We start from the raw sequence: 16398 nt of genomic DNA on the forward strand, positions 1-16398 counted from the left end.
TACATAATGATAAAGGGCTCAGTCCAACAAGAGGATATAACCATTCTAAATATATATGCACCCAATACAGGAGCACCAGCATATGTGAAGCAAATACTAACAGAACTAAAGAGGGAAATAGACTGCAATGCATTCATTGTAGGAGACTTCAACACACCACTCACCCCAAAGGATAGATCCACCGGGCAGAAAATAAGTAAAGACACACAGGCACTGAACAACACACTAGAACAGATGGACCTAATAGACATCTATAGAACTTTACATCCAAAAGCAACAGGATATACATTCTTCTCAAGTGCACATGGAACATTCTCCAGAATAGACCACATACTAGCTCACAAAAAGAGCCTCAGTAAATTCCACAATATTGAAATTCTACCAACCAATTTTTCAGACCACAAAGGTATGAAAGTAGAAATAAATTCTACAAAGAAAACAAAAAGGCTCACAAACACATGGAGGCTTAACAACATGCTACTAAATAATCAATGGATCAATGAACAAATCAAAATAGAGATCAAGGAATATATAGAAACAAATGACAACAACAACACTAAGCCCCAACTTCTGTGGGATGCAGCGAAAGCAGTCTTAAGAGGAAAGTATATAGCAATCCAGGCACACTTGAAGAAGGAAGAACAATCCCAAATGAATAGTCTAACATCACAATTATTAAAACTGGAAAAAGAAGAACAAATGAGGCCTAAAGTCAGCAGAAGGAGGGACATAATAAAGATCAGAGAAGAAATAAACAAAATTGAGAAGAATAAAACAATAGCAAAAATCAACGAAACCAAGAGCTGGTTCTTTGAGAAAATAAACAAAATAGATAAGCCTCTAGCCCAACTTATTAAGAGAAAAAGAGAGTCAACACAAATCAACATAATCAGAAATGAGAATGGAAAAATCACGACAGACTCCACAGAAATACAAAGAATTATTAAAGACTACTATGAAAACCTATATGCCAACAAGCTGGAAAACCTAGAAGAAATGGACAACTTCCTAGAAAAATACAACCTCCCAAGACTGACCAAGGAAGAAACACAAAAGTTAAACAAACCAATTACAAGCAAAGAAATTGAAACAGTAATCAAAAAACTACCCAAGAACAAAACCCCGGGGCCGGACGGATTTACCTCGGAATTTTATCAGACACACAGAGAAGACATAATACCCATTCTCCTTAAAGTGTTCCACAAAATAGAAGAAGAGGGAATACTCCCAAACTCATTCTATGAAGCCAACATCACCCTAATACCAAAACCAGGCAAAGACCCCACCAAAAAAGAAAATTACAGACCAATATCCCTGATGAACGTAGATGCAAAAATACTCAATAAAATATTAGCAAACAGAATTCAACAGTATATCAAAAGGATCATACACCATGACCAAGTGGGGTTCATCCCAGGGATGCAAGGATGGTACAACATTCGAAAATCCATCAACATCATCCACCACATCAACAAAAAGAAAGACAAAAACCACATGATCATCTCCATAGATGCTGAAAAAGCATTTGACAAAATTCAACATCCATTCATGATAAAAACTCTCAGCAAAATGGGAATAGAGGGCAAGTACCTCAACATAATAAAGGCCATATATGATAAACCCACAGCCAGCATTATACTGAACAGCGAGAAGCTGAAAGCATTTCCACTGAGATCGGGAACCAGACAGGGATGCCCACTCTCCCCACTGTTATTTAACATAGTACTGGAGGTCCTAGCCACGGCAATCAGACAAAACAAAGAAATACAAGGAATCCAGATTGGTAAAGAAGAAGTTAAACTGTCACTATTTGCAGATGATATGATACTGTACATAAAAAACCCTAAAGACTCCACTCCAAAACTACTAGAACTGATATCGGAATACAGCAAAGTTGCAGGATACAAAATCAACACACAGAAATCTGTAGCTTTCCTATACACTAACAACGAATCAATAGAAAGAGAAATCAGGAAAACAATTCCATTCACCATTGCATCAAAAAGAATAAAATACCTAGGAATAAACCTAACCAAGGAAGTGAAAGACTTATACTCTGAAAACTACAAGTCACTCTTAAGAGAAATTAAAGGGGACACTAATAAATGGAAACTCATCCCATGCTCATGGCTAGGAAGAATTAATATCGTCAAAATGGCCATCCTGCCGAAAGCAATATACAGATTTGATGCAATCCCTATCAAATTACCAGCAACATTCTTCAATGAATTGGAACAAATAATTCAAAAATTCATATGGAAACACCAAAGACCCCGAATAGCCAAAGCAATCCTGAAAAAGAAGAATAAAGTAGGGGGGATCTCACTCCCCAACTTCAAGCTCTACTACAAAGCCATAGTAATCAAGACAATTTGGTACTGGCACAAGAACAGAGCCACAGACCAGTGGAACAGATTAGAGACCCCAGAAATTAACCCAAACATATATGGTCAATTAATATTTGATAAAGGAGCCATGGACATACAATGGCAAAATGACAGTCTCTTCAACAGATGGTGCTGGCAAAACTGGACAGCTACATGTAGGAGAATGAAACTGGACCATTGTCTAACCCCATATACAAAGGTAAACTCAAAATGGATCAAAGACCTGAATGTAAGTCACGAAACCATTAAACTCTTGGAAAAAAACATAGGCAAAAACCTCTTAGACATAAACATGAGTGATCTCTTCTTGAACATATCTCCCCGGGCAAGGAAAACAACAGCAAAAATGAGCAAGTGGGACTACATTAAGCTGAAAAGCTTCTGTACAACGAAAGACACCATCAATAGAACAAAAAGGAACCCTACAGTATGGGAGAATATATTTGAAAATGACAGATCTGATAAAGGCTTGACGTCCAGAATATATAAAGAGCTCACACGCCTCAACAAACAAAAAACAAATAACCCAATTAAAAAATGGGCAGAGGAACTGAACAGACAGTTCTCCAAAAAAGAAATACAGATGGCCAAGAGACACATGAAAAGATGCTCCACATCGCTAATTATCAGAGAAATGCAAATTAAAACTACAATGAGGTATCACCTCACACCAGTAAGGATAGCTGCCATCCAAAAGACAAACAACAACAAATGTTGGCGAGGCTGTGGAGAAAGGGGAACCCTCCTACACTGCTGGTGGGAATGTAAATTAGTTCAACCATTGTGGAAAGCAGTATGGAGGTGCATCAAAATGCTCAAAACAGACCTACCATTTGACCCAGGAATTCCACTCCTAGGAATTTACCCTAAGAACGCAGCAATCAAGTTTGAGAAAGACAGATGCACTCCTATGTTTATCGCAGCACTATTTACAATAGCCAAGAATTGGAAGCAACCTAAATGTCCATCTGTAGATGAATGGATAAAGAAGATGTGGTACATATACACAATGGAATACTACTCAGCCATAAGAAGTGGAAAAATCCAACCATTTGCAGCAACATGGATGGAGCTGGAGAGTATTATGCTCAGTGAAATAAGCCAAGCGGAGAAAGAGAAATACCAAATGATTTCACTCATCTGAGGAGTATAGGAACAAAGGAAAAACTGAAGGAACAAAACAGCAGCAGAATTACAGAACCCAAAAATGGACTAACAGGTACCAAAGGGAAAGGAACTGGGGAGGATGGGTGGGCAGGGAGGGATAAGGGGGGGGAAGAAGAAGGGGGGTATTAAGATTAGCATGCATGGGGGGGAGGGAGAAAGGGGAGGGTGGGCTGCACAACACAGAGAGGACAAGTAGTGACTCTACAACATTTTGCTAAGCTGATGGACAGTAACCGTAATGTGGTTGTTAGGGGGGACCTGATATAGGGGAGAGCATAGTAAACATAGTATTCTTCAGGTAAGTGTAGATTAAAAATTTAAAAAAAAAAAAAAGAAAGAAAGAAAGAAAAGGGGGATTACTCCTTAACAGGATAAAACTATTGGTAAATCAAAGATCAACGCATGCTTTAAATATCCTTAATGTTGATCACTTAAAGGGTGTCAGATGATCAGCTATGGAGGTACTCTTTTCTGATAATATTCCTTTCTCTTAATTAAAAAAAAAAAAAAAAAAGCAGTTACTGTGTGCTGACCTCCAATGAGTTCTGCACAGTGGTATAGAGGGCATGTCAAAGTGTGGGCAAAGGGTCTGTTTGTTTCTACGCAGAAGATCAAGGCCTAGCTTGGATACCCAGAAAATGAACTAAGATACGATATGAGGAGGAGCTTCCGGCATCAGCACTCTCTGGAGGACTCGTGCCGGGGGATGATCATCAAAAAGCCTCCACAGGGATCCGGACGATGCTGCGGTTGTGGCTGCATCCAGCCCACCATCTCCTGGACTTGCCATGAGAAGGAGGAGGGAGATGTCTAGGCTGGCATGTGCATACAGTGAGACAACGAATTTGACTGGATCTGTACTGTTGGAACTCAACCAGGAGTTGGGAGGGGTGCAAGTTGTAGCACCCCAAAATCTCATGACTATAGACTATCTATGGTTAAAAGAACATATGGGATGTGAATAGATCCCAGAAATGGGCTGCTTTAATTTGTCTGATGGTTCAAGTACAGTTGGAAAATATCCATCATATCATAGATAAATTTTCACAAATGCCTAGGGTGCCTAAATGGTTTTCTTGGCTTCACTGGAGATGGCTGGTAATTATAGATTTGCTTTGTTTATGTCACCGTATTCCTATTATGTCAATATGTGTGTGCAAATTAGTTAGTAGTTTAAAACCTATACATACTTAAGGTACTATACAAGAAGATATGTCAAAGAAATAATCAATCCTCCCAAGTTTCCTTCATATGCTACATCTATAGCTTTTCTTCTTCCTTCCTAATTACAAACTTTAAATAGAATTCGTGCCTCATATCGAATTTACCGAGTATCATAATTCCTCCAGGTGGTAAAGATACCTCGAGACAAGTGCTGGGCATAGAAGCCACAGGGCATAAATCTGCAAAGAAGTAAAAAGCTAACCTTTGCAAACAATATGGCTTCTCTCTCACTTACCAACTTTACATTTCCCTGTATGGCCCCGGAAGATGACTGGTTAGCCAGAGACGGGTAAGATTCCTCAAGGGAGGAACAACCTAAGACAGGCACAGTCGCAGGGGGGCCATCAGGTGAGAATTTGGGGATCAACAGAGGTGAGGCTCAGAACCTCACCCCCCCTGCTTTGAGAGAAATCTTCTGCATCCGTGGATGTCTTGCTGCCCTTGTCTAGCCTGGATTAATACTTAGTCCATAGGCACACACCTGATCATCTGATCATCTACATTTGCCTTCTTACAGCACTAAACTATGTTTTCTACCTTTATCTTGCATCTACCTACCACTTCAGCATTTTATTAAAAATAAAAATAATAATAATAATAGGAGAAATGTGGGATCAACATATAAATCAAGTACAAAAATCAAATGAATATTCATATTTGACCTGATGGCTTATAGGTCATATTGCATGATCAAAACCGAAAGTTTCTGTGATGACTGCCCTTGTACTGTTCACCATGTAAGAATTTATTCACTCTGTAAGAATTCGTTCACCATGTAAGAACTTGTTCGTTATGCTTCAGAAGATTGGAGACTGATGAGAATTAGGCTTGAGATGGATTAATGATTGTACATTGAGCATTGACCCCCCTATACTGAATTTTATTGTTGTTAACAACCATTTGATCAATAAATATGAGAGATGCCCTCTCAAAAAAAAAAAAAAAAAAAAAAAAAAAAAAAAAATGTGTCTTTTATGTTTCTAACAAATCAAATGTGTGACTAATACAGAAACCAATTAGGCATTTTGTGTTTAAGATTAGAAACAGAAAGCAAAGGCAAAGCAACAAAACATTTGGCTGAAAAAGTGAATAATCTATTTTGTAGACATTTCTAAATTGTTTATTATGAACTCCATGGATATAGTATCCAAGGAGAGTTCCATCTAACTGTGAATATGGAAGGTAGGACCTTGTTCCTCTGTCTTTCCGTTTGTGTGCTTGGCTTCTTCAGACTAGAGGCAGAGGAAGAACTCTATCAACATCGAATGATCACTTGCCTTGCCTTTCACACCTCAGCCTTAATTTGATGTATCAACCTGACTTTACAGAGAGTTAACAATGTCTAAGTGACACTGTACAAGGTGAGACTGAAGCCATTGATTGTTACAGTGCCTAAATCCACTGAAACACACCTCCAGCCAATTTATTTAGGTCAAATCATATGACTATCTCAGGGTTGCAAAAAAGTAACCTTGTATTTTCACATGAAATATTTAAAGAAGATTTTGCATTTTCTAAAAGGTTGAAGGAGAAAAACAGTCTAAAGTAGGAAAATATGAATGACAGTTGAACCTCAAAAATGATTCTAAACCAAACATTTTAGAGCATCTCTCTCTTTTTGCCACTGACTACCTCTCAAACTGTACCTTCTCTTCTCAAGGTCTGAGAAAATCAGAATAATGCCTTGGTCCTCCCAAGTAGCTCCCTAGCAACCTTGGAAAAGTTAGGAATTGTCACCTTTTTTCAGATAAGAATCAGGGCATAGAGGTCTTAAATGGTGTACACAAAGTCCTCCACACCAGTAAGTGAAGCCAGGTCTCAATATATAAGCCCCTCTGACAGACCCATATGGCCATCCTCTTCCCAAAAACTATGGTTCCCTATTGCATTTGCTTAGTACAAAAATTAAGGCTCATTCACTTTTTTGTTTCCCAAGAATAACAATGGAATTTTTGTCTTGTAATGAACTTGAAAATCCCACAGTTCTTAGTGGGACCTCAGTGCATTCCAGGATTCCATCACCTCAACACTTCTCTGGCACCCCCGGCCCTGCTCTACACCATCTCCCACCTAGATTACTGGCAGGAACTTCCTGATTCCTCCCTACCATACACCCTCCCCTCTCCCCACTATAGTCCATTCTTAATGAGACAAATCCTTTTAAAGCCTAAGCCAGACTGTGTCACCATAATGTTCAAAACTCTCCAGCCATCAACTCAAACCACAATGAGGTACCACTGCACACCCCTAGATGGCTGTAAGCAAAAAAGACAGGTAATAATACATGTTGGTCAGGATATGGAGAAGTTGGAACCCTCATACACTGCTGGTGGGAATATAAAATGGTGCAGCTACTTGGGAAAACAATCTGGCAGCTCCTCTAAAGGTTAAACATGTAACTCAGCAATTCTATTCCTAGGTAAGAAATAAAAATGAAAACATATTTCCACCCAAAAATTTGCTCATGAATGTTCAAAGCATCATTACTCATAATAGCTAAAAAGTGTAAACAACCCAAATGTCTTTTAACTGATGAATGGATAAATACAAAGTGGTACATACCCACAATGAAATATTATCCAGGAATACAAAAAATGAAATTCTTATGCATACTACATTGATGAATCTTGAAAACATATACATGAAAGAAGCTGACCACAAAAGATCACATATGATACAATCCCATTTATATATAATGTTCAGAATAGACAAATCCATAGAGAAAGAAAGTGGATTAGTGGTTCTCTAAAGCAGAGGGGCTTGAAGGGAAATAAGGGTTGACCACTGATGGCTTTAGTATTTCTTTTTGGGTGACAAACATGTTCTAAAATTGATTGTGGCGATGGTTTCACAACTCTGTGAATATACTAAAAGCTACTGAGTATACTTTAAGTGGGTGAATTGTGTGATATCTGAGTTATATCTCAATAAAGTTATTATTTAAAAAAAAACTTCTAGGGACAAGCACAGAACCTGGCACCTAGTAAGTGTTTAATAAATATTTGTTGAATGAATGAATGAATGAATGAATGGGGGTTTCTAATTTGTACATCAAATTAATATCATGGTATAAGCAAGCAGAGTTTAGACAGGGAACTTACCTCTTGTCTCAGCACGTCATTCCTCAGGAAGCCTCTACTGAAACCTCAGAATCTGATCCCTCCCCTGGGTTCTGACCCCTCCAGTACCAGCCCTTCCTCCTTGGTCGCATTTATGTCACATGATTACCTGTTCTCCGTGAGGCCAGAACTGCATCCCCACAACCCGCCAGCACAGTTCTTGGTGCTCAGAGAACACTTATGAACTTAGTGCCTGTATGTGAAATCAATTGATATTTGTTTACACCTATTTTATTTATTAAACACTTACTTTATGTCAGGCAACATAGTGGATGCCATGGGGACTATAAAAAGGTCAACAGGCTTCTGAATCATTTGACTTGTTATTATAAGCATGTATTACTTTTGTACTGGAAAATAAAATAACATTTAAAAGTTGCTTTTGAATATTTAAAAGAAAAAAAGTGATAACTCAGAAGGCCTGCAATTGATTTCTGATAACCACAGTTATGAACATAAATAATTTGGAAGCAAGCCAGGATATGCTAAGTGGCAAAATGGATGTATTAAATATGAATGCACTTCCTGGTCAGATTATTGGCTTAGCCACATGAAATTGTGTGATTTCAGATAAGCTGCTTGGCTATCTGAAGCCTCAGTTTCCTCATCTGTAGATCTTGACACTATCACCTGATTCATAGGGTTGTTTTGATGAAAAAATGCAAATTTTCTGCAAATCATCAGTAGCAGTATTAGTTGCACAAAAAGGAAGAGGTAGTTTTTACTGGGACCCTAGAAGGATGTGGCCTTTGGCCTAGAGCCTCAGGGAGATTAGGTTAATCCCATGGTCTCTGGAGTCAGACCACCCCGGGCTAATCCTTGGGTAACCACTTACTAGCTGGAGGAATTTGGGCAAATTTCTTTTCATTAGACTTACCTTCTTTTTACTGTTAAATGGGGAAAATTAAGCACCTACTTTATGGAGTTGTGGTCAGAATTCAATGAGAAACCAGTGGGTTGTAAGTTTCAGCTCCCATCAGCAGCCACTGTTACTCAATCCTGATCCTTGAGAGGGAGCTGTGCCAAGCACGTTTCCAAATGGGTAGAAGATGCAGAACAGTTTTCCAACCAGAGAAAAGTACATGCCACCACGCCCTGTGAAAATTTTATTAGCATTCAAGTAATAGTTTGTTATGTTGCATTCCATAACTATCTTTTAAAAGCTGTCACAGTTACTCACTCCACACTTTTCCCTTCTCTCGGTGGCTTGAAATACCTTACAGAGAGTGTTAGAGAGCTCTTTAGCAATTTGGCAGTCCCTGTGTTTCCCTGCAAGGGACCATCAGAAATTCACTATCAAGTTGATCATCATTAAACAAATTGTGTCAAAGATGGGGAACATCATTCCTATATGTCTGCTCTCAACAGGAAACTAAAGACATGTTCCAGAAGGCGAGGGAACCAACAGGCTTGATGCATCAAGAACCTGCCTTTGGCCTCATTTTAGTTGGAGAATTTGGGTCACCATTTCCCCACTTCTCACCTTTCCCATTATATATTCCCTTATTAGCAACATTATAAACTCTTCACCTATTTCCAGGGTCTCAAACATCACTGTGCATCAGAATGACCCAGAGAGCTTGCCGATCGCTGGGCTTCACCCCAGAATGTCTTACTCAGTAGGGCCGGCATGGGGGTACTGACATTCACAGTTCCGTCAGTTTCCAGGTGGAGCAATGCTGCCCTTCTGGGGAACACATTTAGAGAACCAGTTACCTGTCCTAACAAACAGCTGCTTGGAAAAAAAATTTTTTTTCAAGGCTGCCTTTCTCTTTAAAAGAACTCTAACAGTACTAGAACCTTTAGGATAAAGTTCAATGAACACAGCCTGGGAAGTTTCCATACGGCGGACCTTCCGAGAGGCACATGCGGAAGGGCTGCAGCTGCTCTCATGAAATAACCCTACAATCAGCGGCTGCTTGTCTCTGCGGACCTCCCTTAACACAAAGGCTTCCCAGCCCAGCTGCCTGCTCCCGGCTTCCTGGAGCAGCACCGCCGCGGGCCCCACTTCCCTCCGCGCGGGACACCCGAGGGTGTGGTGAGGCCGTGAGCCCGACCTCCCAGCGGGTGGACTTCCTCCCCGCTTTCTCCCTCCTCCCGGTGCCGGCTCCCCGCCCCCTCCCGCCGCGAACCAGTCTGCACTGCCTTGCGGGCAACGGCTGGAGGTTTAGTTGTCATAGCAACTGACTGTCCACAGAGGGGTCGAGGAACCCCGAGGTGTCATTTGACGGCTGGGCTACAGCACTTCCATTTCCCCTAAATGTCCACTATTTCACCACTAGAAACTCCTTTTGGATTAAGCACTTTTCCACGCGGGAATCCTATTGCACAATGCAAACAGTCCCCAGGAAGTGTGAATTCCTTTATCAAATGAACCTGAGGAAAGATCGTCAGACCTCATCCACGAAGGGCTGCTGACAGCTGCGACGTGGCCTCCCATGGCGTTGTACCACAGCCCTGCTGCGAGGGACTTGCTGAGGGTGGGGAGGGTCGTGACTGTGGCCACAGCAGAGGTTGGGACCAGTAGCCCTCCCTACACTTGGCCATGTTTTCCAAATCTCATGATCAAAAAGGTGAGGAGGAGGGATAGTCACCAAACACCTTACCAGTCTGCCCACCGTGGAGCTACAGAGAAATGAAGAAATACCGTTTGCGACTGAAAGCCTACGAAACAGCATAATTTGTTGATGTTGCAGAACAAATGCACCTTTATGGTTTGTACTTTATTTTGCATTTTATTTTGCTATCGTCTATTTTTAACATCTTGAGTCGGGTTTCACATAAAAGAACTAGAGCCAGGATGTTTGGGAAATTAACAGATGATACTTAGCAAACATTTTGACGGGTCATAAAGAAACATCTGCAGCGAGTCTGGGACTAGGAATGCTGGCTTCGGGAAGTAGGCCCCTCTCCAGCAGCTGCGTTAGGTTACAGGGCTGAGCTGAGCTAAGGGTTCAGAGCGCAATTCCGGGAGTTCCCAGCAGGGGGAAATCTTTTGCAGTAAACTCTTTTTTCATAGCTTTGCTCCCAGGCAGCAGACCTTACAGACAATTGGCATTTCGATTTCTCTTAACTCTGTGCTTCCTCCTTCCAAGCGTCCTCTAGGAAGCTTTCTTCCCACCTCTTATGAAAATGGGCATTTTGATGGGAGGTGGCTCTTGTGGCTAGGATTAAAAGACAAATTTGTAGAAGGAAGACAGTAGAGGAAATAAAGTAGATTATGAAGAACGTTGAATACATACTCATAAAAGTTTAAAATGGTCTTGCCTGATTTTTCATGACTGACCCAAAGAGCACTGGATCTGTCTCGTGAAAGTCTGAGTCAATAGTGCACATGGGCATTAGTATAAAACTTACCTCCTGGTATTTCATTTCCCAAGGTCAGTTGTGTTAGTTGACAGCCTGTGACTACATGGAAAGCACCCCCCATAGTCTCCTGGTAGTGCATAAATAATTACAGTAAATAATCCACTCATTAGCCAAAATGACCAGTCCTGTTGTATCCAATCCTAAAATGCATTGGAAGCAAATAATTCAGAAGAAGATGTCAGTGTTCTCCTAAAATTAGGCTTCAGGATTGCTGGCCTTTACTATTTAAACATTTTAAATCACCTATTTTTTTTTGTCCTTGGAATAAAAATAGGCAATTAATTCATTACACACATACTTCACAGCTCTGTAGACACATTTGGACAATATTCTCATTTTTAAACTGGTTATGGATTTTGCACTTTGATAAGTGTTTTTTCATTTTTCTTTAAAGATTTTCTTGGTGGAGTTATTGTCTAGCAAGGTTTCACTATTCACACTGGCTTTCTTCTCAGCCACATTTTAAAGCCATTTCACTCCAGAAACTTTATGTCATTTAAGCCTCAGAAGATACATATACTATTACAGAGGGGTAAACTGAGACACTGAGAAATTAATAACTTGCTAGAATACACAGAACTGGCAAGTCACCCAGTCAAGTTTTGAACCTAAGTGGTCTGGTGCCAAAGTCCAAATACTTAACTACCACATCGTTATCTCTTAATTAGGAAGAGTCCTTAGTTGTACACAAGCTCAGTTAGTAAATGGCTCTTTTAATTAAACGAGGCATCCAGTCCTATCCCTGGCTCATAGTCAATGCCTGATAAAAGTTGGGAGTGGAGAGGAGGGTAAATGTGTGTACATACAGTGACCCTCTGTATTCATTTAGTAAAGTACTTGACAGTGCGGGGTCAAACGGAACTGGGATATTGCCTGCTCTTTCAATCACTGTCTGTGGTGGCTTTACTCGACAGACTTAAACACACTACACTCAGTTTCCCTGTCTAGGGATAATACCCGAGTCTACGTTATGGAGTTGAGGTCAAGATAAATAAAATAATGCATGTAAAAACTAGCACAGTGCCTGGCACAGGATACTAGGTGGGGATTCTTCTTTTCAGTTTCCTTTAGACTCAGTTTTCTTTAAAGATTTGATTAGTCTATAGTATCATGTAAGGTCAAACATGTACTCAGTCCCTCAAATAAAGCCAATGAAGGAGCAAGTTCAAGTCTTTTTGGAGAGATACAGAAGCATTTGGTGGTCAGTATTGATTGAGAGTTTTGAAAGGAAAAAAGACTAAGAGCACTATTAGAAAATCAGTTATGGACTGAAGTTTGGCAAGGTCTACAGCGCTTCAAGTTCAATACTCCTCCTCTGCAGCCAATACTTTGTGCAAGAGAAAGCTGGGAACTCCGCCCTTGACAGAGGGCAAAGAAGGATAAAGAAATCAGAGGCAGACTCGACTGGGCCGTGTTCAGGGCCGTGGGGGGAGCAGAACTTCTCCACCCCCGTTCCTCCTCCTCAGCTCACCCTCTCACCACTGCTCGTCTCGTCCCCAACCCTCCTGGCCTGCCCGCCTCACCACGCCTTCCCAGAGGAGCGGGAATGGGGAGAGAGCACCATGAGCTGCCTTAGCAGCCCAGCGGGGACAATGGGATGGGGTGGCCTCAGTAAGTGACCAGGGGGGATCGAGGCCTGAGCTGGAGGAAAGTGATTTCCCTCAAGCTGCCATCAAGGTGTCAGGACCATAGGCATCTTTGTTGAATGGTTGTCTTTGCTGAGGAAAGAAAAACAATATTCAGTCCTAGAGGTTGTATTTTAGACGGTTATATGAACCATGACTGATGACTCAGCACTAGCCTAGGGAAGCATTTTTCCAGGGATCACCTACCATGCCGGGAACAGCAGCACTGACACCAGGTGTTCCTGCAGTTTCCACGGACTCACAGACGACCTTTAGGAGGAGATTTTAACATTGCTATTGTCTTTACCATTGTTTGACTATTTCCTCCACACCCAAACAGGACTTGTCACTGATGAAGATCATAGAATTCCAAGATACATGAAGAATAAGAACTACAAGAGCCCCCAGTGCTGGTGGGACTTAGAAATTGTGAAAAACACCAGAATCCCCTCAAGTCCCACACACAAGCCTGGAGACCCTGCTTTGTGATATGTGTCCCTATATTTGTACATCCCAGAGGCCCCCAAAGGACAGTTGGGGAACTTTTATCAAAAATAATAAGAAATAAGTCCCAAAGAGCTCTCATCATACAATGTATTTGTTCATTCACACTTATTTATTTATTTATTTGCACCCCCATTATGTGCTCAGCCCTGGGCTGGGAGCTACGGGAGGAACAGGCGCAGTTCTTACCCTCCAGGAACTTGTGATCTGGTGGGAAAGTCAAGGAGACCAGTCTTCCACAGGGTGAAGGGTGTAGTAACAGGCATACCAAGGGTGCTATGGGTACCAGAGGGAGCACGGAGAGGGGCACCTAACTTAGCTGGGGCTGTCCAAAGAGGAAGCTTTGCAAGGCATTCGACCCTTAACAAACCCAGCAGGCCTAGATTAGGGAAGGGAGGAGTGGCCACAGGCATCAGGAGCTGACCTCACCATGAAAGCGCACTGGTTGGAAACTGGCAGCCATGAAGCTCATTCACGGACAAACCATGAGAGATGACTCTAGAAAGGTGAGCAGAGGCCAGACTGAGCAGAGTCCTACAGGCCAGGCTAAAGAATGAGTATGTTATCCTCCAAGCAGAAGGAAACCACTAAGGCATAAGTTTGAGATACAATCAGATTTGAATCTTAGAAAAATCACTCTGGCAGGAGTGTAGACTTATTGTCAAGGGTTCATCTGATGATAGAAAGACCATCATGTAGGCTAAGCCTACAAATCCTCCCCAAAAGTGAGCACTGACTTTACCTTAAGCAGAAGTCCTGACAGTCCAAGTTGGTCAGAGGCCATCGCTCCAACCCTGACCCCTCCTTTCTGTGGCAGGTTAAACAGGACAATGAGTTATTTGCATCTCTTCCCATTAAGAGGTAAAGTCCTTTCCCAACCCTTGAATCAGGGCTGGCCTTGTGATTCACACTGACAGATAGAATGTGGCAGAAGAGACACAGTGAGACTTGCAAGGTCTGGCTTCGAAAGCTCTTGCCACTTCCAGTTTCACCCTCCTGGACAAACAGAAGAGAGCCCAGGTCAGCCTCCCTGAGGATGAGCGACAAACTGGAGAAAGAGGCCCAAACATCGAGCCATTCCAGCAGTTCACTCGCAGATGAAAGAGAACATGCCCCAATCAGCCATCCTGCAGCCAACCCTCCTACCCATTGTAGCCACATAGGCAACTCCAGGTAAGGCAAGCAGAGGAACCAGCCTGCTGAGCCCAGAGCAAATTACAAAATCAAGAGCCAGTCAGTGGTTGTCTTTTGACACTGCTATGTGTCAGGGCGGTTAGTGACACAATAGCTAGCTAGGCCTCCTCTGCAGTTCCTGAAAACTGGCCCTGGGACAACAAGATGTCTAGAGCTTCAGCAGAACTAATACTGTCTGGTGGGTGAATATATTCCACATACCTCACGGTGAAAGGGCTTCTGCTAGGATTGTCTGAGCATCCTTCCCTCCAGAGTGCCAGTTAGGATGCCTGACCTTCTCTAACTTCTATCTAAATATAAATGCACTGCTATGACTGATGGGATATCAACATTAATTAATAATTCAGAGTATGGTCAGACTTTTTCACATGTAATCACAACCTTAAATCTCAAGAAGTGCTCCTGTAGATAGCTGGAAATTGTAGTGCTCCTATAGATTGTCTTCAAATTCTGACTTTCAAAAAAAGTTATCTTAGCCTCTCAGAAAAGAATTCTGGGAAAGTGTGTGAAAGAGTCAAAGTTGGCCGGGGATGCTATTTTTCTCCTTGGGGCAGGATGCCCCTCCTGGGGAATGTAGCTTTCATGTGAACAGACCCCACCGCGGGGAAAGACAAGGAGAAGACAAAATGCCTGGGCAGCCCCAGCCACTCGGATTCCACATGGTGAGGAGTGGGGGAGGGTCTCTGAAATAGGTACTTGAAACCAAGCTGATGTTATGAAATTCACGGCATCTAAATTCCTGCTTGCACTTCAAAAGGGAAAGAGCCTGGTCACCACACACTTGAACTCATTTTGAACCTGCAGGAATTCTCTGTAGTTACTACCATGCCTCACTTTGTTCCATAAATCTAAAGTTAAGTTTCTATCTTTCTGCTGTCATCACATCATACCAAAACAGCTAGACATATTTTTACCAAACTAAGAGGATATGTTTGGGATGCCCTGACTTGAAAAAAATAGGCCTTAGCAACTTGCAAGACTGAAAGTCACTTTGGGAGGCCCCAGAGGGCAGGTAAAAAATGAGACGTGAAAGATACTTGTAACTACCAATCAGAGCACAGCAAAGAATTAAAATGCTAGGGCCAGAGAAAACAAAGCAGGTTTCCAATGTGAGCGCAGACTAAGACCCACTAAGGGCTCCCACTGCGGGACTGAGTTCTGCACAGAGCCACTTCTCACCTAGCACTGTTTGTAATGTTCTTCAGAGTGACAGCGGCAGGAGCTTATTTATTTAGCCAGGGATAAGGATTCTTTCCACCAGCACAGGAGACCAGTGACTGTCATAAGTACATTCAGGGAGTGCCCAGAGGATATGTACTTTTTGGAAACAAAGGCATATTCGAAACTGAGTTCAAAGCTGGCTAAGAGATGGTGCCTTATATTCTTTTTGGTAAGACTGTTCCTCGCAGTAGAGTAATTCACATCTTCCCCTATGAACAGCACAAGTTGTTCAGTGTAAATAGTTCTGTCAGGTACCTGCTGTGACCCTGCTGACACCAATTGCATGTTTCCATCTTGGTATTAAGTAAAATCTGGGTCTATATATATATGTGCTCAGAGAAGCATTTAACCAACAGTAGTTGTAGGGGTGAATGAGTGAATAAATGAATGTCATCTGAGAAGCCGTGAAAGGTAAAAAAGTGAAATGAAGCATCTATAACAGAACCCTTCACAGAAAGCCAAACCTTGTTAGCTAGGCTTTAAACTGAATGGCATTTTTAGTTTTATTACTTAATAGAGTGTTGAGATTTTTTTCAAACTATATTTAAAGGACCTAAAATATAAAACCATGGCTTTAAAAGGCAAAGA

The 16398-nt window shown here is 41.7% G+C and overlaps 1 long non-coding RNA gene across 1 annotated transcript; it reads right to left on the reverse strand.

The window, feature by feature from the left end:
• Positions 1 to 9816: 9816 nt before the first annotated feature.
• On the reverse strand, positions 9817 to 14533 carry LOC140844762 (uncharacterized). Its single transcript, XR_012123252.1, has 3 exons — positions 14138 to 14533; positions 13099 to 13161; positions 9817 to 11061 (listed from the first exon to the last, which is right to left on the reverse strand). It is a non-coding gene; the product is annotated as an uncharacterized lncRNA (long non-coding RNA).
• Between the last annotated feature and the right edge of the window lie 1865 nt (positions 14534 to 16398).

The sequence above is a fragment of the Manis javanica genome, chromosome 12 (assembly GCF_040802235.1).
Source record: "Manis javanica isolate MJ-LG chromosome 12, MJ_LKY, whole genome shotgun sequence".
NCBI classification, from domain to species: Eukaryota; Metazoa; Chordata; class Mammalia; order Pholidota; family Manidae; genus Manis; species Manis javanica.